Source organism: Bacillus rossius (assembly GCF_032445375.1).
Source record: "Bacillus rossius redtenbacheri isolate Brsri chromosome 4 unlocalized genomic scaffold, Brsri_v3 Brsri_v3_scf4_2, whole genome shotgun sequence".
In the NCBI taxonomy this organism is placed as follows: domain Eukaryota; kingdom Metazoa; phylum Arthropoda; class Insecta; order Phasmatodea; family Bacillidae; genus Bacillus; species Bacillus rossius.
In genome coordinates, this window is record NW_026962011.1 from 40,935,661 (window position 1) to 40,942,826 (window position 7,166).

The following is a 7,166-nucleotide window of genomic DNA, read 5'->3' on the forward strand; positions in this document are numbered from 1 at the left end:
TATTACATAATGTAATAATTTATTGTGCCAATAAATTATACACACGGGAACATAACCTCACTTATATAAATAGGCTACACTTGAAAAAGTGTATTTATATCACTGTCACAATAAATAAATAAATTTTATTATATGGACCAGTTTTTGATATCAATCATTAAATTATAAGATTTAAAAGCCCTCATTTAGTTTTTATTTATATATAACCCTTTTTTGTGTGTGTAACTTTTTTTTTATCCTGTGTACATTTTGTTGCATGGTGCGAGCACTTTGTAAATATTCACTATAATTTCTTTCATAACGCGCCTAATGAAGTATATCTTCAATAATACACGCCATTTTTTGTGTGTGTTGCTTTTACGGGCGAAGATGCATGTAATGCGCGAGCCAGTATCGCCAACTCATGTGGCGACCCACCACGTCTCAGTTTATGAACCCTGAGCGACCGGTGGGTCAGAGGCCACTGTAATCTTTGAGGTCCCGTGTGGTGCAACAACCCTACAAAACCAGACCCAGGCAGCCAAAAGGTACCTCGCATGGCGGTTTTATGAGATTGCAAGGTTATCTGGAGGTCATGGCTACGCTTGGTGCAATGGTCTTCATCCCGAAGCGAGCAAAGGTCTACACATATTGCAGAGCACGGATAAACCGTCATTTTTTTTTTAAATTGGGATTAACTAATGTCTCGTCTTTGGCAAGCTCACTGGAGAAGGAATCTGCCATGGATTCAAGCAAAGAAACAATGGCGTATGTATCTAGCTCAAAACCGAAGGAAGCATTTTTTTCGTAATTCAACAGAAGAGGGAAGATTTTTCGGAACTTAACTTCTTACATGGGGGAGGAGGGTCCATGGTGCCATACATTAATAAATAATAACACAAGGAAGAACTTTATTTACTTACTAACAATCTTTTTTAACAATACTTTGTGAATAATAGCTTAAACTTTTCTCTTACTACAGCTCCTAGCATTTTTTATTTATTATTTTTTCTACTGCCCGAGGAAACGGTACTCAATATATAGATAATTATAACTAGTCTATATATAAATATGTATTAAATCCAGACTAAGTTATTAATAGCTATGCATCAAATCTTTGATAAGTATTTAGAATTTAAAAAAAAAAGAGCCCAAAAATTTACTCCAGAAGTACTTAGGAACAACAGCGGACGGGCCCGCCCCTTCATTTCAAGTTTTTAATATAAATTTTTGAACTACGTTTGTAAAGACGATTTATTAAATTACCGTCCCCGTGAATGCAAACACACACACACACAAATATATATAAAGTCAATGAAAAAAAACTATATTTATATAGAGTATACAATTGTAAGCTCCAACTATACTTTCCTTTTTGACATAATCACCGTGCACATAAGTTTCGAATTAGGGCCTGCCTTCTTTAAGTAATCTGCCGTCTATGAGTGAAGCGAGTCACTCGGCGCCTAATCTGGACGCTTCACATTAGGCGGGATTTCCAATGCCAGCGTTCATTTTCAACTGAGGTAGCGGGCGAATCGACTGCAACATTCTATTCCTCAGTACCTACTGACAGGGCCGGCGCGTCCATATAGGCGAACTAGGCAACCGCCTAGGGCGCCAAGTAGCTGGTGGCGGCGCAGCACGACACACAACAGCTGATATAATATGTTTAACGATTATTGAAACAAGATGAAAATGGATTTTTGTAAAAGTTTGGAAAGTTTATATTGATATAAGTAATTATTTAAAGTCCACGGTGACCTGTTTATGATTTGTATTAAGTAAAAAAGTAAAAAAAAAAAAAAAAACACAAGCCTGCTTACATTTGATTGTTGACAAAATCTTAGGCTTACGTGATGTATTTTGCGGCAAGGAAAATTTTTTTTTTGGGGTGTCCGGCCCGGGTGGGGAGGGGGGGCATTAAGGTTTTTCGCCTAGGGCGCCAATTTATCTTGCACTGGCCCTGCCTACTGAACACGTGAGCAAACAGGAGAAATTTGATGTGTAACATCTTAGCTTTCGGTATACGGCATTTGGTAGGAGTAATTCCGTGAATAGAACGGAAGTCGCATGGAACGGAAAAATGTAACCACTGTTAGAGTTTTAACGGTATGATAAATATTAACAATATAGACAATATTTTTATAAAATTCCCTTTCAAATATCAGGTCCAAAGCCAATGGTTTTAGTGATATATTAAAAGTCTTTTTTGCTTATATCGGAGCCGTTTGATTATATAGTTTAAAATTTCGCTTTGCAAATCGAATGATTGAATGGTCGATGTAGCTGCTCCGGCAACGAAGTCTTGCGGCGCTAGAGGAAAACTACGTGTGATTCGCGTAATGAAATTAGTTGGGGAAAAAAAATCGTATATTTATTACGCTCGAGACTATTTTTAAAAAAATTCTACGTTAAATTTAAGACTAGCTCACAATTTTTTTTTTTTTTTTTTAAATTACTCTCGAACTTTAAATAATTTTAAAAGTGATATCTCGCTCGAGGGGCCCCTAACTGGTCGGTGGGCGGGGCTCGAGGCAGAGTGCACCCAAATGCCCCCCCCCCCCCCCCCCCACACACACACACACACACACACAGGAGAGTGCCTGGACAGCGCTGCGAGAGGCGCGCGAACTGACGTGTATGCGGTTCCTATATCTAGTCCCAAACAATCACTTCCTGGCGTTCCTACATGGTTTACGGTCGTTGCTGTTATGGCGGATGAATATTATTATGTAGGTCAACTAGCACCCACGGTAGGCAATTTGTTCCTCTCTTCTTTTCTGTCTGGTTTTTCTGACACCATTATCGTCTTTCATAACCGTTTAAATGTCAATTCATATCTATCCAGCACTGTCATCTGTGTAATTTTCATCAATCTGCTCTTTCATTGTTTTTATTTTCAAGTGATAAATAAAATAAATAATATAAAATATTTGTGCCTATTTACAAATTTTTTTTCATTGATTGGGTGCAATAATAGGTAAAAAATAACAGTACACATTTCATTAGTGCTGACACGTTCTGTCACTTGTCGCTGCACACACACATCAGTGTGTCTACAACCCTCATGCCGCGGCTCCAAGAAGACATCTCTCAAATGTAGAACGAGGAGGAGAAGGAGGAGGGGGGGGGGGGGGGTTGCCTACCGTACAAAGAGAGGATGCAGTTGCAAAACAACATGAAGTTTAATAATTCAGGGATTGGACTTAAAATATTTACAAATTTATGGTCTCTCAGAAGCTGAACTTTAGTACTTTCACACAACTTTTGATAAAAGTACAGTTTAACACGTGAATTTATGTTGTATTTAAGTAAACAAAAATGTACCCACAAAAATCAACATAAATCATAGTTACAGACACGGCTCCAGAGGGGAGGTGGGCTAACCTCCCCTACCCCCTCCTTCTCGAGTCCGTGCCTGTAACTATTACGGTGGGTTTACGATTGAAAATTAAGAATTAAGACTTAGTTGTGTACTTACCATTTGACTCTATGTAAACTAGTGGAATGGTTTATGATTGTCGTGTGTGAATTTTTACGGGTCGTGTGCGAACCATATGATGACTTAAGACTTAACAGAAATTGTTATATTTTATATTTTTCGTTAAGACTTAAGGGAAGCGACCAATCACAACAAACCGGAACATTTCAACCGGAAGTTTATGTCTTATTATTGGACCGCGCGAGGCAGTATTTTGGGTTAGAATTCGTATATTTGCCATTTGTAATCATCATCCATTTCGAAAAATAGATATCCCATTTGTCAATAACCTATTTCAAACCTGCGCAGTATTTTGGGTTAGAATTCGTATATTTGTCATTTGTAATCATCATCCATTTCGAAAAATAGATATCCCATTTGTCAATAACCTATTTCAAACCTGCTTCTCCGTTTCGAACAAAGGCCGACCATGTGTTTTGTGCTGTGATTGGTTAGAATTAACGACTTCCATGTCAATCATAAACTGGAAAATGTAGTTTTGACTTAATCGTGTGCTCGATGTTAAGTTATAATTCTTAAGGAAATCAATCGTAAACCCAGCTTTATTTCCTCCCGCAGTTAGGGTTACCAGACGTCCGGCAAAAGGAGGACATGTCCTCCTTTTTATGTATTTTTTTGCGTCCGGCCGGATTTTCCTTAATGCTCCAAAATGTCCGGCTTTTTTATAAAGTGAGATAATTCCTGCAGTTACACTCTGAGTAAAGCGCGCGGTGCGCGCTAATGCACTGTCTGCAGTCACCCCACTAGTAAGTAGTTACATGACAGCTTGACAGGTAGCAGCACATGCAGAAGCACGTGTTTTTAATATGCTGTATATGCATAGTTTGTTTGATTCTTTATACTGAAACTGTATTAAATGCCAAAACATTGTAAAATATCGTACTCCATTGCAATTAATTCATGGCTTTTTTAAAAAATATATTGTCCTCCTTTTTAGTGAAATGTCCTCCTTTTGCGAGGTGAATGTCCTTTTTTGTTATCAGTGTCTGGTAACCCTACCCGCAGTAACAGTTTTTTTTTTCTGCGGCTCGCGCGATTGTGCAGCCTGGTCCCTCGCGCGTCACGCGACTTGCGCCTGCTATCGTCATGGCAACAGCCGGCCGATTGCCATACGTTCTGACGAAAGCAATCCGCGCGCGCGCGCATCACCGCGGCGTGCTTGCGACACGCAGAGCCAGTATCAGCTCGCACACCCGGGCAGTGATGCCGCAACTGTGGCAGGGTCTTCCGTGGTGGCCTTCGTCGCCGGCGGGGTGGTCCCACTGGTCCGGCGGCGAACTGACCTTGATGGACTGGTCTGAAGGTACAGGTCTGTCTGCGAACACGCATCGTGGCTGGTCCGACAGCTTGAGCATCTGAACAACATTCTCTTCCCTCGCTCTTCCTTCTGATTTCAACCCACACTGGATAACACATGACGTTCTGTAAAAAGTGTAAAAGTAAGTAGTTTCTTAACACGAGCTACCAACACCGTCTCCTTCCCCATTCAAGACACGAGCTTCTATATCCACCACCTAGCAGACATTTATTGATAAGCTATGTTCGTCACCGACACACAGACTATCAGGGGCGTAACCAGGGAAGGGGGGGGGGGTAGGGGTTCAAACCCCCCCCCCCCAGCACCAAATATTTAATTAATTTCTTATTCATCACTCAAACAAATTTCATATTAAAAATAATAAAATTTTTACCATTACAAAATTTAAATTTAAGAACCGAAAACTGCTAAAAGAGCACTTTTTTACACCTTAAAATCCAAATTTTCCCGGGGGAGGACCCCCGGACCCCCCATTTTAATACGGGGGGGGGGCATGCTTCTTAACATCCCCCATACACAAATCCTGGCTACGCCACTGCCAAGTATCACGCGCCTGAACTCCTGAGCGAGGGTGCTTGTTCTGACCGTACTGTCCCGTGGTCACCGTGAGCACGGTGTGACTGACCTCTCGCTCGTTGGAGGGGAAGGGGCTGTTGGCTTCCCACGCTTCACAGTCGCGCTCTCTTCTTCTCTCCCGGCGAGTGTCAGGCCAATCCACAATTCAGATCGCCACGACTCCCCCCCCCCCCCCCCCCCGGGCCAAACGCCGGGACTTGTTCGCATGGGTTGTCGTGTTCTTGGACGCTGTGTGTCTGGGCACCACCTGCCTCCGACATGCCACGACCTCCGCCACACAATACCACCAATCGGTGTCTCACGCGCTGCCCTCTCTGTTGCACAACTGATCACGTCATTGAGCTATAACCTGTTCTACATATTCCCTTAAAGTGAGGCGTACTTTTTTTTTGTTGCAATTTTGATTGCCGGAACAGTATGTTTTAATTCGGAAAATTTTTTTATAAATCATATTCATGATTTTGTGGTAAAATTACAAAAATATATAGGTACACAATTTTATTTTTTAGATGTACGATATATTAATTTATCAATACACATAAAGTAAAACTATAATTAATTAATTATTGGGAGACTTATCAAGCACAATCTTGAAAATTTAAAGTTGGGAGTAGGTAATTCGAGGTGATGACTATCAGACTGAAAAGTAATGAAAAGTGCAACGCTCAGGAGTGGGGTACTCGTTGGCATAGAGAAATATTGAGCATCCCATTCCTCACTCTCTGCAAACGTTATTGAAGCAACAATATAGTGCTGATTTTTTTGTTACACTGTTGACACAATGTTAAATACTTGTCCTGCTGACCGCTGCTCCATGAAAACACAAACACACACACACACCCATGTTGTCTTACAGCCCCACATTTTGTAGACATATGGTATTTAGTACATTATTGCATTATTTGCTATTTGGTTTTATCGTTCAATGAATTAAATCAAGTATGAAGTTTCACTTCTAACAAGAGAGGGGAACAGCTTACATATTACATACTACCTAATTCTAAACACACACATGCAGAAGGTAAGGTTTGAACCCACAGCTCTAAGCTTACAAGTCAGGTTTGCTGATCCTTAGTCCATCAAAGCAGCGAAAACAAACTACATCAATGAAATAAAAATGTGAGCAGTGAGTGAGTTCAAGGAGAACAACCTTTTTCAAGAAAGAAAAAAAATTTGATAATGAGGGTTAAAAGTTCCACAACTTGCTATGCAACCTGGCTGTGGCAATGGTTATTTTTGTGCTGATTAAGCAAGCAATATTGAATATAAGGTATTTACTCTATGTTCTTCACAAATTAACCTCTGGCATAGTCAATGTTGATTGCTGCATATAATACAGGGGCATCAGGAGTTTAGATATATAATTTTAAAGTGTGGGGTTTGAGAAGTAATGGGGAGGGGGCCAGACAAAATTATTATCCCCCGAGCCTTTGGATTCTCTCGATGAAAGCAAGTAAAGAAGTTCAGCACTGATTGTTTTACTGAAAGCTTGGTGCAACAGAATCATATTTAAGCTTTTAAGTAACAGTTTCATGTGACTTGTCATTTAGTGTAAGGTAACAAGAATGGTTAAACTTTTTAAATTACAATCAGCTGTAGATTTTACTTGTAGCAAAGAATAAATCAGTAGCGGTTATTGCGTTTGACAACACATATAATGCACATCTGTTTATGGATCTAAAGTGTCATACATGACATAATAAAACCATATGAAATGGACTGAACTGGTTTAGGTGCAATTTGGGTGATGAAAACCTATGCAACATGTAACACATCATCTGTTGAGAT